The sequence below is a fragment of the Pseudophryne corroboree genome, chromosome 1 (assembly GCF_028390025.1).
Source record: "Pseudophryne corroboree isolate aPseCor3 chromosome 1, aPseCor3.hap2, whole genome shotgun sequence".
In the NCBI taxonomy this organism is placed as follows: domain Eukaryota; kingdom Metazoa; phylum Chordata; class Amphibia; order Anura; family Myobatrachidae; genus Pseudophryne; species Pseudophryne corroboree.
Genome location: NC_086444.1, coordinates 192,345,042 through 192,369,877, shown reverse-complemented (window position 1 = coordinate 192,369,877; position 24,836 = coordinate 192,345,042). Strand labels below are relative to the sequence as shown.

Here is a 24,836-nt window from a genome sequence, read left to right as displayed (position 1 = left end):
AGCACACAGCACAGATATGGAGCGTTTTTTTTCAGGCAGAGAACGGATAACTGGTGGTCACTGATCAGCAAAACTCTGCACTGTACTCCTCCTATATACAGCTGCTCCCCAGCCCTCCCCACAATTAAGCAATAGTGCACAGCACAATCAAGTTCAACAATAACAGAGAGGACGCCAGCCACGTCCTCTCCCTAACATTTCCAATGCACAAGTGAAAATGGCGGCGACGCGCGGTTGCTTATATAGAATCCGAATCTCGCGAGAATCCGACAGCGAGATGATGACGTTCGGGCGCGCTCGGGTTACCCGAGCCATACGGGAGAATCCGAGTATGGCTCGGACCCGTGTAAAAAGGGTGAAGAAACCGAACCCGCTCATCACTAATTAGTAGTAAATGCGACAGTTGCATTACTAAATTCTTGTACATAATACTGTATAATAATGGAATTATGCGTATATACTAGAGATGAGCGCCGGAAATTTTTCGGGTTTTGTGTTTTGGTTTTGGGTTCGGTTCCGCGGCCGTGTTTTGGGTTCGACCGCGTTTTGGCAAAACCTCACCGAATTTTTTTTGTCGGATTCGGGTGTGTTTTGGATTCGGGTGTTTTTTTCCAAAAAACCTAAAAAACAGCTTAAATCATAGAATTTGGCGGTCATTTTGATCCCAAAGTATTATTAACCTCAAAAACCATAATTTCCACTCATTTTCAGTCTATTCTGAATACCTCACACCTCACAATATTATTTTTAGTCCTAAAATTTGCACCGAGGTCGCTGTGTGAGTAAGATAAGCGACCCTAGTGGCCGACACAAACACCGGGCCCATCTAGGAGTGGCACTGCAGTGTCACGCAGGATGGCCCTTCCAAAAAACCCTCCCCAAACAGCACATGACGCAAAGAAAAAAAGAGGCGCAATGAGGTAGCTGTGTGAGTAAGATTAGCGACCCTAGTGGCCGACACAAACACCGGGCCCATCTAGGAGTGGCACTGCAGTGTCACGCAGGATGTCCCTTCCAAAAAACCCTCCCCAAACAGCACATGACGCAAAGAAAAAAAGAGGCGCAATGAGGTAGCTGTGTGAGTAAGATAAGCGACCCTAGTGGCCGACACAAACACCGGGCCCATCTAGGAGTGTCACTGCAGTGTCACGCAGGATGTCCCTTCCAAAAAACCCTCCCCAAACAGCACATGACGCAAAGAAAAAAAGAGGCGCAATGAGGTAGCTGTGTGAGTAAGATAAGCGACCCTAGTGGCCGACACAAACACCGGGCCCATCTAGGAGTGGCACTGCAGTGTCACGCAGGATGTCCCTTCCAAAAAACCCTCCCCAAACAGCACATGACGCAAAGAAAAAGAAAAGAAAAAAGAGGTGCAAGATGGAATTGTCCTTGGGCCCTCCCACCCACCCTTATGTTGTATAAACAAAACAGGACATGCACACTTTAACCAACCCATCATTTCAGTGACAGGGTCTGCCACACGACTGTGACTGATATGACGGGTTGGTTTGGACCCCCCCCAAAAAAGAAGCAATTAATCTCTCCTTGCACAAACTGGCTCTACAGAGGCAAGATGTCCACCTCATCATCACCCTCCGATATATCACCGTGTACATCCCCCCCTCACAGATTATCAATTCGTCCCCACTGGAATCCACCATCTCAGCTCCCTGTGTACTTTGTGGAGGCAATTGCTGCTGGTCAATGTCTCCGCGGAGGAATTGATTATAATTCATTTTAATGAACATCATCTTCTCCACATTTTCTGGATGTAACCTCGTACGCCGATTGCTGACAAGGTGAGCGGCGGCACTAAACACTCTTTCGGAGTACACACTTGTGGGAGGGCAACTTAGGTAGAATAAAGCCAGTTTGTGCAAGGGCCTCCAAATTGCCTCTTTTTCCTGCCAGTATAAGTACGGACTGTGTGACGTGCCTACTTGGATGCGGTCACTCATATAATCCTCCACCATTCTATCAATGTTGAGAGAATCATATGCAGTGACAGTAGACGACATGTCCGTAATCGTTGTCAGGTCCTTCAGTCCGGACCAGATGTCAGCATCAGCAGTCGCTCCAGACTGCCCTGCATCACCGCCAGCGGGTGGGCTCGGAATTCTGAGCCTTTTCCTCGCACCCCCAGTTGCGGGAGAATGTGAAGGAGGAGATGTTGACAGGTCGCGTTCCGCTTGACTTGACAATTTTGTCACCAGCAGGTCTTTCAACCCCAGCAGACTTGTGTCTGCCGGAAAGAGAGATCCAAGGTAGGCTTTAAATCTAGGATCGAGCACGGTGGCCAAAATGTAGTGCTCTGATTTCAACAGATTGACCACCCGTGAATCCTTGTTAAGCGAATTAAGGGCTCCATCCACAAGTCCCACATGCCTAGCGGAATCGCTCCGTGTTAGCTCCTCCTTCAATGTCTCCAGCTTCTTCTGCAAAAGCCTGATGAGGGGAATGACCTGACTCAGGCTGGCAGTGTCTGAACTGACTTCACGTGTGGCAAGTTCAAAGGGCATCAGAACCTTGCACAACGTTGAAATCATTCTCCACTGCGCTTGAGACAGGTGCATTCCACCTACTATATCGTGCTCAATTGTATAGGCTTGAATGGCCTTTTGCTGCTCCTCCAACCTCTGAAGCATATAGAGGGTTGAATTCCACCTCGTTACCACTTCTTGCTTCAGATGATGGCAGGGCAGGTTCAGTAGTTTTTGGTGGTGCTCCAGTCTTCTGTACGTGGTGCCTGTACGCCGAAAGTGTCCCGCAATTCTTCTGGCCACCGACAGCATCTCTTGCATGCCCCTGTCGTTTTTTAAAAAATTCTGCACCACCAAATTCAAGGTATGTGCAAAACATGGGACGTGCTGGAATTTGCCCATATTTAATGCACACACAATATTGCTGGCGTTGTCCGATGCCACAAATCCACAGGAGAGTCCAATTGGGGTAAGCCATTCCGCGATGATCTTCCTCAGTTGCCGTAAGAGGTTTTCAGCTGTGTGCGTATTCTGGAAAGCGGTGATACAAAGCGTAGCCTGCCTAGAAAAGAGTTGGCGTTTGCGAGATGCTGCTACTGGTGCCGCCGCTGCTGTTCTTGCGGCGGGAGTCCATACATCTACCCAGTGGGCTGTCACAGTCATATAGTCCTGACCCTGCCCTGCTCCACTTGTCCACATGTCCGTGGTTAAGTGGACATTGGGTACAACTGCATTTTTTAGGACACTGGTGAGTCTTTTTCTGACGTCCGTGTACATTCTCGGTATCGCCTGCCTAGAGAAGTGGAACCTAGATGGTATTTGGTAACGGGGGCACACTGCCTCAATAAATTGTCTAGTTCCCTGTGAACTAACGGCGGATACCGGACGCACGTCTAACACCAACATAGTTGTCAAGGCCTCAGTTATCCGCTTTGCAGCAGGATGACTGCTGTGATATTTCATCTTCCTCGCAAAGGACTGTTGAACAGTCAATTGCTTACTGGAAGTAGTACAAGTGGGCTTACGACTTCCCCTCTGGGATGACCATCGACTCCCAGCAGCAACAACAGCAGCGCCAGCAGCAGTAGGCGTTACACGCAAGGATGCATCGGAGGAATCCCAGGCAGGAGAGGACTCGTCAGAATTGCCAGTGACATTGCCTACAGGACTATTGGCATTCCTGGGGAAGGAGGAAATTGACACTGAGGGAGTTGGTGGGGTGGTTTGCGTGAGCTTGGTTACAAGAGGAAGGGATTTACTGGTCAGTGGACTGCTTCCGCTGTCACCCAAAGTTTTTGAACTTGTCACTGACTTATTATGAATGCGCTGCAGGTGACGTATAAGGGAGGATGTTCCGAGGTGGTTAACGTCCTTACCCCTACTTATTACAGCTTGACAAAGGGAACACACGGCTTGACACCTGTTGTCCGCATTTCTGGTGAAATACTTCCACACCGAAGAGCTGATTTTTTTGGTATTTTCACCAGGCATGTCAACGGCCATATTCCTACCACGGACAACAGGTGTCTCCCCGGGTGCCTGACTTAAACAAACCACCTCACCATCAGAATCCTCCTGGTCAATTTCCTCCCCAGCGCCAGCAACACCCATATCCTCCTCATCCTGGTGTACTTCAACACTGACATCTTCAATCTGACTATCAGGAACTGGACTGCGGGTGCTCCTTCCATCACTTGCAGGGGGCGTGCAAATGGTGGAAGGCGCATGCTCTTCACGTCCAGTGTTGGGAAGGTCAGGCATCGCAACCGACACAATTGGAGTCGGACTCTCCTTGTGGATTTGGGATTTCGAAGAACGCACAGTTCTTTGCGGTGCTACTGCTTTTGCCAGCTTTAGTCTTTTCATTTTTCTAGCGAGAGGCTGAGTGCTTCCATCCTCATGTGAAGCTGAACCACTAGCCATGAACATAGGCCAGGGCCTCAGCCGTTCCTTGCCACTCCGTGTGGTAAATGGCATATTGGCAAGTTTACGCTTCTCCTCCGACAATTTTATTTTAGGTTTTGGAGTCCTTTTTTTACTGATATTTGGTGTTTTGGATTTGACATGCTCTGTACTATGACATTGGGCATCGGCCTTGGCAGACGACGTTGCTGGCATTTCATCGTCTCGGCCATGACTAGTGGCAGCAGCTTCAGCACGAGGTGGAAGTGGATCTTGATCTTTCCCTAATTTTGGAACCTCAACATTTTTGTTCTCCATATTTTAATAGGCACAACTAAAAGGCACCTCAGGTAAACAATGGAGATGGATGGATTGGATACTAGTATACAATTATGGACGGGCTGCCGAGTGCCGACACAGAGGTAGCCACAGCCGTGAACTACCGCACTGTACTGTGTCTGCTGCTAATATATAGACTGGTTGATAAAGAGATAGTATACTCGTAACTAGTATGTATGTATAAAGAAAGAAAAAAAACCACGGTTAGGTGGTATATACAATTATGGACGGGCTGCCGAGTGCCGACACAGAGGTAGCCACAGCCGTGAACTACCGCACTGTACTGTGTCTGCTGCTAATATATAGACTGGTTGATAAAGAGATAGTATACTCGTAACTAGTATGTATGTATAAAGAAAGAAAAAAAAACCACGGTTAGGTGGTATATACAATTATGGACGGGCTGCCGAGTGCCGACACAGAGGTAGCCACAGCCGTGAACTACCGCACTGTACTGTGTCTGCTGCTAATATATAGACTGGTTGATAAAGAGATAGTATACTCGTAACTAGTATGTATGTATAAAGAAAGAAAAAAAACCACGGTTAGGTGGTATATACAATTATGGACGGGCTGCCGAGTGCCGACACAGAGGTAGCCACAGCCGTGAACTACCGCACTGTACTGTGTCTGCTGCTAATATATAGACTGGTTGATAAAGAGATAGTATACTCGTAACTAGTATGTATGTATAAAGAAAGAAAAAAAAACCACGGTTAGGTTGTATATACAATTATGGACGGGCTGCCGAGTGCCGACACAGAGGTAGCCACAGCCGTGAACTACCGCACTGTACTGTGTCTGCTGCTAATATAGACTGGTTGATAAAGAGATAGTATACTCGTAACTAGTATGTATGTATAAAGAAAGAAAAAAAAACCACGGTTAGGTGGTATATACAATTATGGACGGGCTGCCGAGTACCGACACAGAGGTAGCCACAGCCGTGAACTACCGCACTGTACTGTGTCTGCTGCTAATATAGACTGGTTGATAAAGAGATAGTATACTCGTAACTAGTATGACTATAAAGAAAGAAAAAAAAACCACGGTTAGGTGGTATATACAATTATGGACGGGCTGCCGAGTGCCGACACAGAGGTAGCCACAGCCGTGAACTACCGCACTGTACTGTGTCTGCTGCTAATATATAGACTGGTTGATAAAGAGATAGTATACTCGTAACTAGTATGTATGTATAAAGAAAGAAAAAAAAACCACGGTTAGGTGGTATATACAATTATGGACGGGCTGCCGAGTGCCGACACAGAGGTAGCCACAGCCGTGAACTACCGCACTGTACTGTGTCTGCTGCTAATATAGACTGGTTGATAAAGAGATAGTATACTCGTAACTAGTATGACTATAAAGAAAGAAAAAAAAACCACGGTTAGGTGGTATATACAATTATGGACGGGCTGCCGAGTGCCGACACAGAGGTAGCCACAGCCGTGAACTACCGCACTTTACTGTGTCTGCTGCTAATATATAGACTGGTTGATAAAGAGATAGTATACTCGTAACTAGTATGTATGTATAAAGAAAGAAAAAAAAACCACGGTTAGGTGGTATATACAATTATGGACGGGCTGCCGAGTGCCAACACAGAGGTAGCCACAGCCGTGAACTACCGCACTGTACTGTGTCTGCTGCTAATATAGACTGGTTGATAAAGAGATAGTATACTCGTAACTAGTATGTATGTATAAAGAAAGAAAAAAAAAACACGGTTAGGTGGTATATACAATTATGGACGGGCTGCCGAGTGCCGACACAGAGGTAGCCACAGCCGTGAACTACCGCACTGTACTGTGTCTGCTGCTAATATATAGACTGGTTGATAAAGAGATAGTATACTCGTAACTAGTATGTATGTATAAAGAAAGAAAAAAAAAACCACGGTTAGGTGGTATATACAATTATGGACGGGCTGCCGAGTGCCGACACAGAGGTAGCCACAGCCGTGAACTACTGCACTGTACTGTGTCTGCTGCTAATATATAGACTGGTTGATAAAGAGATAGTATACTCGTAACTAGTATGTATGTATAAAGAAAGAAAAAAAAACCACGGTTAGGTGGTATATACAATTATGGACGGGCTGCCGAGTGCCGACACAGAGGTAGCCACAGCCGTGAACTACCGCACTGTACTGTGTCTGCTGCTAATATAGACTGGTTGATAAAGAGATAGTATACTCGTAACTAGTATGTATGTATAAAGAAAGAAAAAAAAACCACGGTTAGGTGGTATATACAATTATGGACGGGCTGCCGAGTGCCGATACAGAGGTAGCCACAGCCGTGAACTACCGCACTGTACTGTGTCTGCTGCTAATATAGACTGGTTGATAAAGAGATAGTATACTCGTAACTAGTATGACTATAAAGAAAGAAAAAAAAACCACGGTTAGGTGGTATATACAATTATGGACGGGCTGCCGAGTGCCGACACAGAGGTAGCCACAGCCGTGAACTACCGCACTGTACTGTGTCTGCTGCTAATATAGACTGGTTGATAAAGAGATAGTATACTACTAATATTATATATACTGGTGGTCAGGTCACTGGTCACTAGTCACACTGGCAGTGGCACTCCTGCAGCAAAAGTGTGCACTGTTTAATTTTAATATAATATTATGTACTCCTGGCTCCTGCTATAACCTATAACTGGCACTGCAGTGCTCCCCAGTCTCCCCCACAATTATAAGCTGTGTGAGCTGAGCACAGTCAGATATATATATACATTGATGCAGCACACTGGGCTGAGCAGTGCACACAGATATGGTATGTGACTGAGTCACTGTGTGTATCGTTTTTTTCAGGCAGAGAACGGATATATTAAATAAAACAAACAACTGCACTGTCTGGTGGTCACTGTGGTCGTCAGTCACTAAACTCTGCACTCTCTTCTACAGTATCACAGCCTCAGGTCAATCTCTCTCTCTCTCTCTCAACCCTAATCTAAATGGAGAGGACGCCAGCCACGTCCTCTCCCTATCAATCTCAATGCACGTGTGAAAATGGCGGCGACGCGCGGCTCCTTATATAGAATCCGAGTCTCGCGATAGAATCCGAGCCTCGCGAGAATCCGACAGCGTCATGATGACGTTCGGGCGCGCTCGGGTTAACCGAGCAAGGCGGGAAGATCCGAGTCGCTCGGACCCGTGAAAAAAAACATGAAGTTCGGGCGGGTTCGGATTCAGAGAAACCGAACCCGCTCATCTCTAGTATATACACAGGTGAAAAAATTGTCTTGACAGTTATTAGTAAATGTGAAAGTTGTATTTTCAATATTAAATGTAATGAGATTGAAACATCTCCACATCTGTTGTTTTTCCACTTTTAAAATCAAATGGGAATCTTCTTTCCTGCTGTAGTTTAAATGGAAATGTTAATTAAGTAATGTGGATAGACAGCTTGCATGCTAATGAATGAAGTACTATCAGCTGGAGTGGTCAATATGGGTCATTCCGAGTTGATCGTAGCTGTGCTAAATTTAGCACAGCTACGATCATTCACACTGGGGGACGCCCAGCACAGGGCTAGTCCGCCCCGCATGTCAGTGCCGGTTTCCCCGCAGAAGTGCAAAGGCATCGCACAGCGGCAATGCCTGTGCACTTCAAGAGTAGCTCCCGGCCAACGCAGCTTTAGCATGCTGGCGGGGAGCTACTCATCGCTCCCCGGCCCGCAGCGGCTGCGTGTGACGTCACGCAGCAGCCGCGGACTGCCCCCCCCTCAACGGTCTGGCCACGCCTGCGTTGGCCGAACCGCTCCCCCTAAACGGCGGCTTAACGCTGCCATCCAGCCCCCTCCTGCCCAGCGACCACCACTGCCGAAGAGGCGATCACTAGGCAACGACGGCTGCCATGCGCCGGCGCACTGCGGCGCTGGCGCATGCGCAGTTCCGACCCGATCGCTGCTCTGACCCCCAATATGCACAGTCGACCAAACAGAAATGGAGATTCACCTGGACACCCAGCAAGGTGGTAATCGCGGCATTGTATGGAGGAAACAGGGCTACGATGACAAAAGCGTGTCACCACTGTATTTGTTCAGCTCTACCTGAATACCTTGGTGCACAATTTGCACCCAAGCGGTAAAATGAGATGGGTAAAAAAGGCATATTTATGAAGGCATCCTTTGTTGTATGGGCTGGCACAAAAAAAATTTCTCCTCACAAAATGACCTGTTTTTTCCACAAGTTCATTAGTGATGTAGGCAAGGCCTTGTCCTGTGGGTACCAAAAATATATCCTGGCCCTATACTTGGGGCCAATTGTGCGGGGTTGTGGCCACATGCCATCATGAATACAGTATGTAGATTGCGCATCAGTGAGACACTGCAGGGGTTGGTGCTCACCCCTCTCTCAGCACTTTGACAGAGTTTTTTAGATGCACTTTGAACCTTTGTCTTGGTACATATTTTACTCTTAGCATTATGTAGGAAACAAAGAAAAAATAAACTTTACATTTTGTAATGTATAGAAACAGTGTTGGACTGGAACATGAAGGGACCACCGGGGGAATGCAATGTTAGAGGCCTGGTGAAAAACTGCCAACACAGAATACATTTTATTGTCCCATCAACGGGACCTCTAAGTACCAGCTGCATGAGCCAGGGACTCGGGAAATGTAGGCAGAGGAAAAACAGGCAGACACTGCATATGGAACACAGACAGGACGGGCAGACACAATATATGGAATGCAAACAGAACAGGCAGGCACTCAGTATATGGAACACAGACAGGACAGGCCGACACATAACATATGGAACACAGACAGGCAGGAAGACACAGGGTATGGAACACAGACAGGAAAGGAAGACACAATATATGGAGTACAGACAGGACAGGCAGATAATCTCAGGATAATGAACACAGAGAGGACAGACAGACACATATCATATGGATCACAGACAGGACATGCAAATGTAGGATATGGAACACAGACAGGACAGACAGACAGACAGACAGACAGACATACACAAGGTGTGGAACATAGACAGGACAGGAAACAGGACTGGCTCTACTTTTAGGCAGCTTTAGGCAGCTGCCTAGGGTGCCGGGATCTGAGAGGGTGGGGAAACCTTGTACCGGCCCTGACAGGAAGACATAATATATGGAGAACAAACAGAACTGGCAGACGCTTACGATATGGAACACAGATAGGCAGGCAGACACAGGGTATGAAACAGAGACAGGACAGGAAGACATAATATAAGGAGTGCAGACAGGACAGGGCAGATACCTAGCATATGGAACACAGACAGGACAGGCAGACTCTCAGGCTAAGGAACAGGAACAGGACAGGCAGACACGTAGCATATGGAACACAGAGAGGACATGCAGACATATGATTTGGAACACAGACAGGACAGACAGACACAATGTGTGGAACACAGAAAGGACAGGAAGACACAATATATGGAGAACAAACAGGACAGGCAGACACTTAGGATATGGAACATTGACAGGATAGGCAGACATATAGCATATGGAACACTGACAGGACATGCAGACATAGCATATGGAACACAGACAGGACAGGCAGACATAGGATATGGAACACAGACAGGACAGGCAAACACAGGTTCTCAGACAGAAAGGCAAAATATATGGATAACAAACAGGATAGGCAGACGCTTAAGATATAAAACAAAGACAGGACAGGCAGACATAGGATATGGAACACAGACAGGACAAACAGACACATGGTGTAGACACAGACAGGGCAGGAAAACACAATATATAGAGAACAAACAGGACAAGCAGAAACTTAGGTTATGGAATACAGACAGGGCAGGCAGACACATAGGGTGTGGAATACAGACAGGAGAGGCAGACACAAAATATGAAACACACAAAGACATAGGATATGGGCAAAGACAGGACAGGCAGTCACTCGGGATACAGAACACAGAAAGGACAGGCAAACACAATATATGGAACACAGGCAGGACAGGCAAACAAAAAGGATATGGAATACAGACAAGACAGGCAGACACAGGATGTGGAACACAGACAGGACAGGAAAACAATATATATGAGAAAGAACAGGCAGACAGGATAACACAGAAAGGCAAGGCAAACACATAGGACATGGACCATACAGAGGATAGGCAGACACTCAGTACATAACACACAGACAGGACAGGCAGACACAGGATATGGAACACAGACAGGACAAACACAGGGTATGGAACACAGACAGGACATGCAGACACAGAGTATGAAACACAGAAAGGACAGGACGACACAGGGTATGGAACACAAACAGGAAAGGAAGACACAGCATATGAAACACAGACAGGACAAGCAGACGTAGATGATATGGAACACAGACAGGATAGGGAGATACAGGGTGTGCAATACAGTAAGTACAGGAAGACACAGGGTATGGAACACACACAGGACAGGAAGAACATCATATGAAACACAATAAGGACAGGCAGACACAGGATATGGAACACAGACAGGACAGGTAGACACATAGAATATGGGGGGTCATTCCAAGTTGATTGTAGCTGTGCTAAATTTAGCACAGCTACGATCTTCTTCCCTGACATGTGGGGGGACGCCCAGCACAGGGCTAGCCCGCCCCGCACATCAGTCCGGCCCGCCCTCGCAGAAGTGCAAAGGCATCGCACAGCGGCGATGCCTTTGCACTTCAAGAGTAGCTCCCGGCCAGCGCAGCTTTAGCGTGCTGGCCCGGAGCTACTCATCACTCCCGGGCCCGCAGTGGCTGCGTGTGACGTCACGCAACCGCTGCGGCCTGCCCCCCGTTCGGTCTGGCCACGCCTGCGTTGGCCGGACCAAACCCACATAACGGCGGCCAAACACCGCCATTCCGCCCCCTCCCGCCCAGCACAACGGCGCCTGCGTATGCGCAGCAGGGACCAGTTCGCTCTGCTGTGTTAAAACGCAGCGAACAGGTCAGAATGACCCCCATGGAACACAGACAGGAAACGCTGACACATAAGATATGAAACAGAGACATGATAGGCAGACTCAGGGTATGGAACACAGACAGGACACACAGACATAGGGTATGGAACACAGGCAGGACAGGCAGATACAATATATGGAACACAGACAGGACCGGCACATATAGGGTGTGCAACACAGAAAGCACTTACATTTGCTGTGCTGATACAATGGCCACTGCAGTGTTGTCAGTGGGATGGATTCCCGTAAAGTAGAGGGAAGGGAGGGCTGCAGACAGGAGAGCACATTCCTGAGGCTTCCTCTTAATCCATATTGAAGCCTTGAAGGACACCCACAGGGCTGCTGGTTGTCTCCAGTCATCAGTGCATTCTGGAGTGCTCCTGCTGCCTGCAGGACCAGAAGGTCAAATCCACCTGCTGCTACTTCCAACATAACGGCAATGGGTCCCAAATACAACACTGCTCTGACTTGCTGGAAGGGAATGGGATGCGAGGACAGACAAGAACATGCTGGGAAGCCACCCCGCCACCACTAAGTCCTGCTCCCTCAGAAAGGGGCATGGCCTGAAATCAGTGAGACACACCGGGGAATTACCCAGTTCTCCGGCAGCCCAGTCTGAGAGTGCATAGAAATATATGACTGAAAATAATTGCAAAAATATATAAAGTCACCATGGGCTGATTCTGTGTCATATGGATCTCTCATCATGGAGGTTAACGGCGAGAGTTTGCACGCAGAGACACAATTTATGTATTTTGCTTATGCCTGTCCTATTCTGAGTCAGACGCAATTTGGCTGGATTTGTCTTTCCATGAAATACAGACGGGTGTTTATAGCTAGTGGCAAAATGATCACATGGAACTATGATGGTCAATCCCGGGATAGGGATCAGTGGGATCCCAGGATCTGGGCGTAAAATTGGCCGGGATTCAATCCCGGGATTGGAGCTTTCAATCCCGGGATTGGAGCTTCCAATCCCGGGGATTTCGGGATTGGCTACCACTTTAGTTTTTTCTATGTCGGGCAGTGTTGAGCTTCCTCAGGAGGCTCAGAAGCTGCCCGGCTCCCACTGCTCAGCTCCCACTCACCGCGGGTGTGTGCAATGCGCAGCGTGACGTGAAGTCAGAGGTCACGCTGCGCAGCCAGCCGTCCGCCCACCGGACCTCACCACCACCCTGCCTCGCACCTCACAGCAAGTGGCCCACTCTCCCTCCCATCCAGATTAGGGTGTGCTATCTGGGCTGGGCAGGGCAGGAGGGGTGGGACACATTGAAAAGAAGCCAATTCCGAGTATCCCAGGAATCCTGGGATTGGTCATTTTTCAATCCTGATTCCCAGGATTGAAAAAATGGTCCGGGATTGGCCACCCTACACGGAACTATGCCAACTTGTGGGAGTGTCATTGGAATATCATGGGAATATCATGGGCATGAATGAAAAGCTCCATGACATTCTGAGTCATGCGTACAGACAAAGGGAGCCTGTTTCAGATGTACCTCTTGCACCTGGCATGGGACTGGTTCAAGTGCATATACTAATGATGGTGGTTGCTGCAGCCAGTGTCAAATCAGTGGCCAGCACTGTCTGCTTGCACTGCAGACACATGATCCCCGCATTAGCTGATCGGATGCTCTCATTAGCTCAATAAAGCTAGTAAAGCAGGCTTTCCGCAACTACAGCCTCTATGCGTGCATCACAAAATCAGCCCCTCAGTAATAGGTGTCGGAATGGGGGAGGAGGGGGGGCAAAGGGCATCATGCACCCCCCCCCCCCCCCAAATATATTAGAGTCACCACTCTATTTATTGGGTTGTGGGGTGCAGTGCGGCCATCTAGGCTTACCACGGGCAGTGTCAGGATGGAGGTAATTGTCTTTCTGGCTGCTTCCCCTCCTTCCTCCCCATGGCACCTCTCCGCCCAACTACAGGGCCTTCCTCCGCTCTGCACCTAGTTCAGCCCCTACAGTGTGTGGTTATTTACTGTAGGCTTACCCCTCCTATGGTACCATCCCTGCGCTCTTCTTAGCTCCCACTTCATATGTCCCTCCCCTCTTCCCCCTGAGCTCCCCACACATCCTTACTCTCCCCCTCTCAGTTCACTCCTTCAAATAGATAGGGATATCAATCAATCTATCTATCTACTGTACACACACACACACACACACACACACACACACACACACACACACACACATATATGTGTATATATATATATATATTTCAAATATCCATATCAGATTTTACTTTGTTATTATTTATCAAAGAAAAAGTCAGCATAAAATAACCATTATGTGAAAAACTTCCAAAACAGATATAAGACCACTACCCTATGGAGATTTAGCAGAGGCCTCTGCACAAAGGAGAACCTCCAACATCAATGGACTGATGCCATGCTGAAACAAAGTAGACTGACATCCATCCAGTGCAATGTCAGAGACTGATCCACTCATGTTATCGCTGCTGTCCTCACTCTTTCACATGCTGTATGACTTCTTCATGTTGCTTTAGCTTCTTGGAGTAAATGGAAAATCTGTTATGGCTATTTGTCATATATGCATGTTGCCAGTCACCCCATACATACATGCTGCAGAACAGGCATTCATTTCAAGAGCAACATTAGAACACATTAGAAAAGCAAGAGTGAGGCAGAGTGAGCCTTGGTGGCTCTATTCCTAATGTTTTATATGTGATGAGATGATGTAAAGTGTGTTCAGTGCTAAAAGTAGAAACATTAATGCATTAAACTTAAACCTGATTGCCCAGTGGAGATGACTCTGGACGATCCCTCTTCCTTGGTGGTGCATTTACAGATATCTCTCCAGACCTATACTTATCGGCACCAGGGAAAGAGAACCCTGAATGTTTAGCTAATTAGTGAAACCCTTTCACAGTGAGTGCCAGTGGCGGCTCAAGAGGTGGGGCTGCATTCCAGAATTCAAATAAGGGAGTCATACCAACTGCCTGTGTCTCCCAACCGGCGGTGTTTGGCAGCATCTGGGGTGGCAGTTGGTGCTACTCCCCTATTTGAATTTTGGACTGTGCTGCAGCCCCACCTCTAGAGCAGCCACTTCTGAGTGCAATGTTAAAGGGGTGAATACTTTCCAATCTAAATCAAATGCAGCAAAGTGAATCAGCCTGGACTGTTTAAAGGCACAGTTGATGGATTGATCCTGGCCAACAAATAGGTAAAACTGTATATAAAGGCCAGAAAATCTCATATACATATACAACATTTATTTTTCTGTGTATGATCACTATCTTTAAGTGGTGTCAATCTGCGCTTTTATTGAGCAACAAATACTAGTATTCTCAAAGATACTGCATTATTCCTGCAAGATGCCTATATATAGAAACATCTCACCACTGCAAACTTAGGGGCTACTTCAGATCTGATCGCTGCTGTGCGTTTTCGCACAGCGGGCATTCAGGTCTGAACTGCACATGCACCGCAAAGCGCAGGTGCGATGGACCGCAGCAACGGGGATCGCTGGGCAGCGACGGGATGGTGAGAAAAATCAGAACACACCGGCGATCGCAAGGAGATTGACAGGAAGAGGGCGTTCTGTGGGTGACAACTGACCATTTTTAAGGAGTGTCCGGAAAAACGCAGATAGGATGGGATGTTCATTTATTTTGCTGTATATAGAAGTATTATTGTTTTGTACTGATAAATATGTTTACTATTGAATAAGTGCTCAGCACTACAAATCCCATGAGACACTGCAACGATTGCTGATGTAATATGTTTTGGGATTGGATAATTATGGTGCTGAGACTGTTTACTCCCCTCCTATTGGATAGGATGCAATCCCAGTTAGGTCATGTGACCGGACTGATCACATGGTCTGAACTCCGGATTTTTATAGAGCTAAAGTATCTCCTATATTGTGATATTTATGTATATATTACATTTGTAATCATATTGGGACACATAGGACTCTCATATACTATTATATTATTTTTAATCTCAGAACGGCTTTTTGAAGTGCATTAGTGTCTAATCAATAGAGAATGACCCATGAGGCTCCAGTGAATGGAACCTTAAGCCGGACACACCCTGAGATGATATCAGCCCAATATGTAATTTCTGGCCGAATAAAAACGAAATATCAGGCATATCATTCAGTGTGTATGCATGATATGTGGATCCCCACGGTCACATGCAACGACACCCGGTTGTGCCTTATGATCAACCGGGCAATATCGCATGAGTCCTGGTGTATGCATATGAAGGACAGAGCAGTGAGCTTTCCGTCCTACATTAGATCGTTCTGATGTGTACCCAGGATCGGATATGTTGGCCTGTTGGGCCGACATATCAGCAGGGTACACATAGCGTAGTGGGTACCCAGCTTTAGATAGTATGCTTTTTTCTCACTCTGCCTGGGAGAGCTGCTTTAAGGGGACATTATGCTTAAAAATCACCAATTTTACATTTATGTTAGTGCAGCTCTTTTGGATGGGATGCATCAAAGGTAACTTTCAAGTCAAACCTTCGAAAGTGCCATTTTCTGAGGTCTGGCCACATGTCGCATACGAGGTTTAATTATTAAGTATTGAGACAGATGCTATAATTTACATATAATTATATTATAATTTAACTGTGTTCCCCTTCTACTCCTCCCCTTCTGCATCCACACACTACTGCATTTTTTTTCCATTGGTCAGAGCTGCGCTGTGGTTCATTAACTTGTCAGGTGTCTCAACAACGCGGTCGTTTTCTTATTTTACCTCAGTAATTGAGGCAAAATGGGTCCTCTTGAGTACAGTTTTGACTTTAGGGAATATAATGAAGTCACACAGTGCTAGGTCAGGTGAGTATGGAGGGTGTTCTATCACTGCATTCAATTTCTCGGACAATAACTGCTTCACAGAGAGAGCTGTGTGGGCTGGCGCGTTGTCCTGATGGAGGATGAAACCATTTCTCCACAACTCTGGCCTCTTTCTTCTGATTCTTTCCTGCAAAATTTCTAGAACATTTTGTGAAGTAACGTTAAGTCACTGTAGCGCCCTCTGGTACCAAGTCTGCCAAATTAACACCTTTTGCTAAGAAATAAGAAACATGGCTTTGAATTTGGATTTGCTTTTACATGCTTTCTTCGTTCTTGGGGATGATGGTGTTTTCCAGTGTATGGACTGGCATTTTGCCTCAGGATCGTACTGGAAGATCCATGTTTCATCACAGGTAATAACTTTATCTAAAAAATGCAAATCCCCTTGAATTTGTTCCAAAATGTCTGTACAAATGTTCTTTCTGCTCGGCAGTGAGAAGCCTTGTAACCATCTTAGCACAAACTTTTGTCATGTTAAGATCTTGATGCAAAACTTTCCTAAAAGTTTCGTTGTCAACTTTTACCATTTCTGCTATAAGTAGGATGCTGAGTTGACAGTTAATTAAAATAATGTTTTGCATTTTCCCCCCACATTTTTTTCTTATGTGCAAGACCTTCTGGGGGCATTGTGTAACTGGCACTGCTGGGTGCATTATGTGTATCTGGCACTACTGGGGGCATTTTGTGTATATATAGCACTACTCGGGAGATTATGTGTTAAAAAAAAATCAGTTTTTGCGCCAAATGATTACCCACCCCTTTGGTAGCTCCACCCACATTACTGCGCACCTCTGCCCTGCCCACAGTTCCTGAACCTATTTTCCTACAAAAAATAGCACTGAAAGTATGCATGCGATCAGTGGCAGTTTACATCGCGATTGTTCCACCCCCCCCCCCCTTTGTATACCGAAACACCATTTCATTTTCATGATACCTTTGGCCAGTAGGGGCAGTGTTTGGCAGAATGTATTCTTGGAATAAAAAAGGCTTTACCTTTCTTACTAACATGTCAATTTACTACATTCCTTGTATCACTGCTGGCTGAGACAGTCAACCCTCCATTTCCTTGCCCAGGTTTACAGATTACAATTTTTTAAGAGAAACTAATTTCAGAGATTTAAAGGTGATACTCAATTATATGTAATTACTGGTATCCCTTGTAACCTGATCCTGCTAAGGGATTTTCTCTCCATATTACTATAAAGCAGATCAGTCATATGGAAATGTGGGTTTGCCAACCAGGCCCGTCATTTCTTTCCCCAAGCGGTCCGCCTGCTGATCTCCTGAACATTGACTGACTAGACGTACATGTAACTAAGTTGTGTCCCTACGGTATAACTATCTGTGTGACTTTACTTGCCCCCCTTCCCCACCTGCTTATCTGTTACCTACTTGGCTGTTGTATAGCAAACCGAAGACAAATTCCTAGTATACCTGGCCAATAAAGCTGATTCTGATTCTGACTTCCATGTAGGCTGGGAAGCAGGGAGATGGAAGGGGGGGGGGGGGGAGGTGATAAGAGGATGGAGGACAATTAGTTTGAGCTGAACAATCCCTGTAACATTTAACTCTTACTTTTATGCAAACTGTAAAACCGACAGTGAAAATGACCTACTTAACTTGCACAATACATGAAATTATACATTTAAATGTGTTTGGATTCGACACACTAATAAGAAATGCTTGATACTGAGAATTTCATAAATATATGTGCAAAATAATTTACTCCAAATAATGAGCAAAAGAAGTGATCCAATTTAACATCTATGCACTGTATGGGTTGGTCTCAGTCTGTATCCAGTATGAACTCTGGGGGATTCAGCAGTTATCACTTGGAAATAATGACAATCTTTAAACAAAGTTGGTAGTGGAAATGATGCTTTGGAAAAGTGGAACAAACAAATGCCTTATAATCAGATCTAGTTACGATAATGATATGGTAGCATTAGACCAGTTACATTAGTCTAGCCTCTCTTTATCTAAACACCAGGGCTGCTTTTCTAAGGAAGTTGTTTATCTGCATAGGAGCACAACTGCTGTAGCAGCCTCACTTATCTTCCCCAATTTCTGCTTCCTGTCTTCAAACAGCTCACAGGCTGGGAAGACACCACCTTACTATGGATGGGCCTGGTGATGTTCATCCAGTTATCTCCAATTTTCCACACAACCCAGTGAGAAAAATGTAATTGCTAAACAGACTCTCCTGTAACATGTCTAATAAACAAATATTAAATAATCCACAAAACACCACAAATTGGTCACAGTGCATATAGAAAACAAATGTTTGTTACTTTTAAACACTTGGAAAATATTTGTCATTCACCAAGCTTTTATAAAGTGTGATCCAGGAGGACCTGCTTTATATCATTAAAGAGAATTGAGGCTTCACTTATGCAGCTACCACGTGAAATGTCACAAGGTATGGACAGGGCTCACGCTGACATGTTTTTATTTTGGTCTTTAACACAATTGTGTTTTTTAAACACAAGACCTGATTCAGAAATGTGCGCAAGTCTACTTTGCGGCCAGATCTTGGGGTATTTAGTTGCTGCCCATGCACTGTATATGCAAGATTGAGCAACTACGGTCAGTTTTTACGATATATATATATATATATATATATATATACACTGCTCAAAAAAATAAAGGGAACACTAAAATAACACATCCTAGATCTGAATGAATGAAATATTCTTATTAAATACTTTGTTCTTTACATAGTTGAATGTGCTGACAACAAAATCACACAAAAATGATCAATGGAAATCAAATTTATTAACCCATGGAGGTCTGGATTTGGAGTCACAACGTGGCGTTGGTGGATGGAGCGAGACATGATGTCCCAGATGTGCTCAATTGGATTCAGGTCTGGGGAACGGGTGGGCCAGTCCATAGCATCAATGCCTTCATCTTGCAGGAACTGCTGACACACTCCAGCCACATGAGGTCTAGCATTGTCTTGCATTAGGAGGAACCCAGGGCCAACCGCACCAGCATATGGTCTCACAAGGGGTCTGAGGATCTCATCTCGGTACCTAATGGCAGTCAGGCTACCTCTTTCGAGCACATGGAGGGCTGTGCGGCCCCCCAAAGAAATGCCACCCCACACCATTACTGATCCACTGCCAAACCGGTCATGCTGGAGGATGTTGCAGGCAGCAGAACGTTCTCCTTGGCATCTCCAGACTCTGTCACGTCTGTCACATGTGCTCAGTGAGAACCTGCTTTCATCTGTGAAGAGCACAGGGCGCCAGTGGCGAATTTGCCAATCTTGGTGTTCTCTGGCAAATGCCAAACGTCCTGCACAGTGTTGGGCTGTAAGCACAACCCCTACCTGTGGACGTTGGGCCCTTATACCACCCTCATGGAGTCTGTTTCTGATCATCTGAGTAGACACATGCACATTTGTGGCTTGCTGGAGGTCATTTTGCAGGGCTCTGGCAGTGCTCCTCCTGTTCCTCCTTGCACAAAGGCAGAGGTAGCAGTCCTGCTGCTGGGTTGTTGCCCTCCTACGGCCTCCTCCACGTCTCCTGATGTACTGGCCTGTCTCCTGGTAGCGTCTCCATGCTCTGGACACTACGCTGACAGACACAGCAAACCTTCTTGCCACAGCTCGCATTGATGTGCCATCCTGGATGAGCAGCACTACCTGAGCCACTTGTGTGGGTTGTAGACTCCGTCTCATGCTAACACTAGAGTGAAAGCACCGCCAGCTTTCAAAAGTGACCAAAACATCAGCCAGAAAGCATAGGAGCTGAGAAGTGGTCTGTGGTCACCACCTGCAGAACAACTCCTTTATTGGGGGTGCCTTGCTGATTGCCTATAATTTCCACCTGTTGTCCATTCCATTTGCACAACAGCATGTGAAATTGATTGTCAATCAGTGTTGCTTCCTAAGTGGACAGTGGACAGTTTGATTTCACAGAAGTGTGATTGACTTGGAGTTACATTGTGTTGTTTAAGTGTTCCCTTTATTTTTGTGAGCAGTGTATATATATATATATATATATATATATATATACAGGTTGAGTATCCCATATCCAAATATTCCGAAATACGGAATATTCCGAAATACGGACTTTTTTGAATGAGAGTGAGATAGTGAAACCTTTGTTTTTTGATGACTCAATGTACACAAACTTTGTTTAATACTGTACACAAAGTTATTAAAAATATTGTATTAAATGACCTTTAGGCTGTGTGTATAAGGTGTATATGAAACATAAATGAATTGTGTGAATGTAGACACACTTTGTTTAATGCACAAAGTTATAAAAAATATTGGCTAAAATTACCTTCAGGCTGTGTGTATAAGGTGTATATGTAACATAAATGCATTCTGTGCTTAGATTTAGGTCCCATCACCATGATATCTCAATATGGTATGCAATTATTCCAAAGTACGGAAAAATCCGATATCCAAAATACGTCTGGTCCCAAGCATTTTGGATAAGGGATACTCAACCTGTGTGTATATATATATATATATATATATATATATATATATATATTTCCCCGGAAAAAGCAAATACATAGATTTAGGAGTCTTCTTGTATTAAATCCTGTACAACTCTATGGGGAAGAATTGTTGATGTGATTTGCTAGAGGCATATTAGACTTGCTGAAAAAAACAGTTTGGAGAAAACCTAAGCAAATGATAAAATACTGAATAAGGCATCCAAAGTCCTCATACATCTCTTTCACAAAATCAATCTTATTTTTAATAACTACCAAACAGTTTAAATAATTATTTATTTATTTTTATTTTTTATACAATAGGGCTCACTTACAGATACAGTATGTAATGAAAATGATGCTTTGCCATGTGCCCATTTTTGCACATATGTATCCACCTGCACAGGTGCATGCATGTACTTGTGGGCTAATCTGCAAAGCTGAGTAGTTTGGGGCAGTTTATGTGCAAATTAAGAGCACAGGTGGGCCTGATTCTGTGTCAGATGCAGTGTCGTTGCGCACGCCAGTAGCTGATGTTTTAAGCCTTGCATGCATCAAAGGTGCACAGTGCATGCATTTTGTTAGCGCCCGGAGATGCGGTACAGAATCAGCTGCAGTATCTGTGAATTTTAATGGGCGTTCCTGAAAAGTTACGGGAGAGGGGGGCTAAATTGACAGCACGCAAGACCATACTCATATGGTATCTCGTCATTAACTTAATGCTCCCCCAAGATGCTGGCACCCTAGGCAGATGCCGTATGGTATTTTCGTCCCTGTTGGGTGCCCAAACAAGACCTTTTCACACATTTTTTCTTGCACCTCCGGAGGCTTCAAGAAAAACATTTATGCCATAGCTGATGGGCATCTGATTGGAGAAATAATTGAATTGCTCCAATAGATGCCCATTCATTTAGATGAACAGCAGGGGGCACACGGAACATTTGAATCGCCCTTATTGTGTCTAGTTTTCCTCTACGGTGCAAAGCAAGTTTCATTTTGCACAATGGAATTATTTAAATAAGCCCAGAGTGGGCAGGACTATCTTAAGAGCATTGTAGGCCCTGGGCAAAGCAATGCACTGGGGCCCCTACATACCTATTCACTAATTAATTAATTAATAACTTACCCCTCCTGCGGTTCCGTGCCATCTCTCCACGTTTCCATACAGTGAATGGCTGTCAGCACTCTGATTAGTGGACAGCACCAGCCATCCACCAATCAGTATGTTGGCAGTCATTCACTGTATGACTGCAGGCTGGGAGGCAGGTAGAGGATTCTCTGAATGTAATTATCAATTATAGCTGCCCAGGCAGCATTCTAAACTTGCCTCCCAAGAAGCTCTGGAGGCAACAGCCCACCCCTGTTCAAAGGCCCCTAGAATCATGGGGCCCTAGGCAGTTGCCCAGTGTGCCCATACATTAAGATGGTCCTGAGGGAGGGCATATTTAGACAGGTGTTCTATGTATGCAAATAACATTTTTCTAAACTATCATGGTCTCTATACTTTTAACTGGACTCACTTTGCACATCTCAGTTGTACACTTGAGGAAAATCGTTTTTCTAGGCAGATGACGTAATGAAAACATTCACATTCAAGCACATAAAAGTTCAATATGCAATAAAGTGCCAATGTTCTCTCACTTCCGTAATTAATGTAAAGCTGCGCTACCATCTAGTACAATATTTTACTATGGTGCCCACCACCTGGGAAACATGGCAGCATACAGCAGCCCCAGGCACATACCAGCATTGGCCAGTGGTAAAATAGGATGAGAGGCATTGCTATGACATACTGGGGACTTGACTATATCATAAAGGGCAAAATGAATTCCACCTCCCTCACATACATGACCTTCCCCTGGTGGGCTCGGCCATGTCCCCAATCAGAGATTCTATGGGAAAACCTTCCAAACCTCTGCAAATCAGCAAGAACATCATGCTCGTGGGATTCTGTAACAGTCCCCTGGAATAAGGACTATCTTACTGAAATTGGGACTGTTGGGAGGTATGTCTTAGAAAACTCCTACCAGGTGGTAGTGCAGCTTTAAATGAATTGTGAGACTGAGTGAACATAGGGCCTTTTAAAGTTTTGTATGTATGAATGTTTTTATTACATCAGTCAAAATCTGTATAGAACTGCAATTTTCCTTCATTCAGTCCTAACGGAAACCATTTTGGAGTTGGGGTCAGGTTGTTGCGGGTGCACCTATTCAGTACACGGGGCCACATATAGAAAAGCTGTGCAGGCCCATTTCTGTTTGCCTTCGCAAAAATTACCCCAATTGAATATTTAATATAACATCAAAACTTTATTTTATTTTCCCTGCAAATACAAAAAAAAAAAAATCAGAGTAGTAACAACAACAGAGCTTTCAAGACACAAACCCACACACACACACACACACACACACACACACACACACACACACACACACACACACACACACACTTGTGTGATCAGTCACTCCGAATCCCAGGTACTTGCAGGACAGCTTCTTAGCCTGGGAAATAATTGTGTGAGGAGCAGGATTGTCATTAGGACTCCTCCTGGCATAGCATTAACACTGCAAAACTAAAATTAGCAAAATGTCAGAAATGAAAAGATTGATTCACCCAGACGCAATTATCATTTAAAAGTGCTTGATTGAGGTGCTGCAGTTGGGTGATTTATTCTGCATACCATATACATAATTAAAGTAGTGGAGCGGAGTAATTTATCAATCTAGTTGAGGCTGGAGGTTGAGGAGCTGTATATGTTTGTTTTAATAAAATGCTTAGGCTGCTACTAGCACACTTCTCTATTTCCAAGAGTGAAAGAGATGATTATTATTATTATTATTATTATTATTATTATTACTACATTATAAGTCACTGGTAACTGTGGAGCAGACAGTGGAATAGACTACAAGAGGGGCAGAGAGAAAAGAAATTAGCAGACATATACTGATTAAAAAGGCAATGTAACAGGAAACAGAGGGGTGAGGGGAAAAATGGGAAGGTAGTGTGGAGATAAAAATAGGAAGCTATCTATCCAGAGGAAGAAAGAAACAAGGGAGTGCAGAAAGAGGGGGAGTGAACAGGGGAGGAAAGAAGAGAGAGAGAGAGAGAGAGAGAGAGAGAGAGAGGGAGGGAGAGGAAGAAAGACAGAGAGGGGGAGAAGCAGAGGAGGAGGTAAGAAAACGACACCTCTCCCGGCACTCAGTTTTAAATCCACTGCCTTTTCCTCCTCTCCATGCTACAAAGGCTCAGAGCTCCCTTTTTCCCATTCGTCTCCTGTCACTTCCTTCCTGGACGCTTACAGGACGACTCCTCCGGTTACTTTCTCCCATCCTGGCAGCAGAGACAGAGCCCCTGCCCTGACTGTGCCCAGACACCCTCTGCCCACTGTTGGATTGAGTTGGTGCTCCAGAGCTGCTGCTGCTGCTGCACAGTGAATTAGTGACCGGAGCCCTCCAGCAGGACACAGGCAGCAGAAGTAAGAAGAGCCCACATCTAGCTCTCATTTCCTTCCTGCTATTATCCCAATGAGAAGAGAACATCTGAAGGACTAGTCACAGCAGCAGATGCCTCATGTGAGTACAGTTTTCTAACAGCCTATAGGTTGGAGATGTCATTTGCAAACGTAGATGCATCATCATTCTCTGTTGCTAAATCGCAGGCTTCCTTCTCACTGATAGTAATTAGTATAGCCCCCAGCACATTACCAGCTTTTCATTTAAAAGTTTAAAAGTCCGGGCACTTTTGGGACTCTCCCCTGCTGCTGTGTCTTTCCCATCTGGCCAGAGTGCACAGAACTGACTTCTAGCCTGTGCATAGCAGTCCTGATAGGACTGTTCCCAGACAGTTACAGTATGACCTTGTTCCACATGTATCCAGTTTTATCAT

At 45.4% G+C, this 24,836-nt stretch overlaps 1 protein-coding gene across 17 annotated transcripts in view; it reads left to right on the top strand.

Moving 5' to 3' along the window:
• The window catches only part of MEF2C (myocyte enhancer factor 2C), a 382,771-nt gene that overhangs the window by 126,794 nt on the left and 231,141 nt on the right, over positions 1-24,836 (top strand). The window contains exon 1 of one of the 17 annotated variants that reach the window (XM_063963976.1): positions 24,290-24,523. The exons of the other annotated variants lie outside the window; for them this stretch is intronic. The gene's annotated coding sequence lies outside the window, so the exon portion shown is untranslated. Of the gene's footprint in view, positions 1-24,289; positions 24,524-24,836 lie in introns of those variants that run through there. 17 annotated transcript variants of the gene reach the window in all.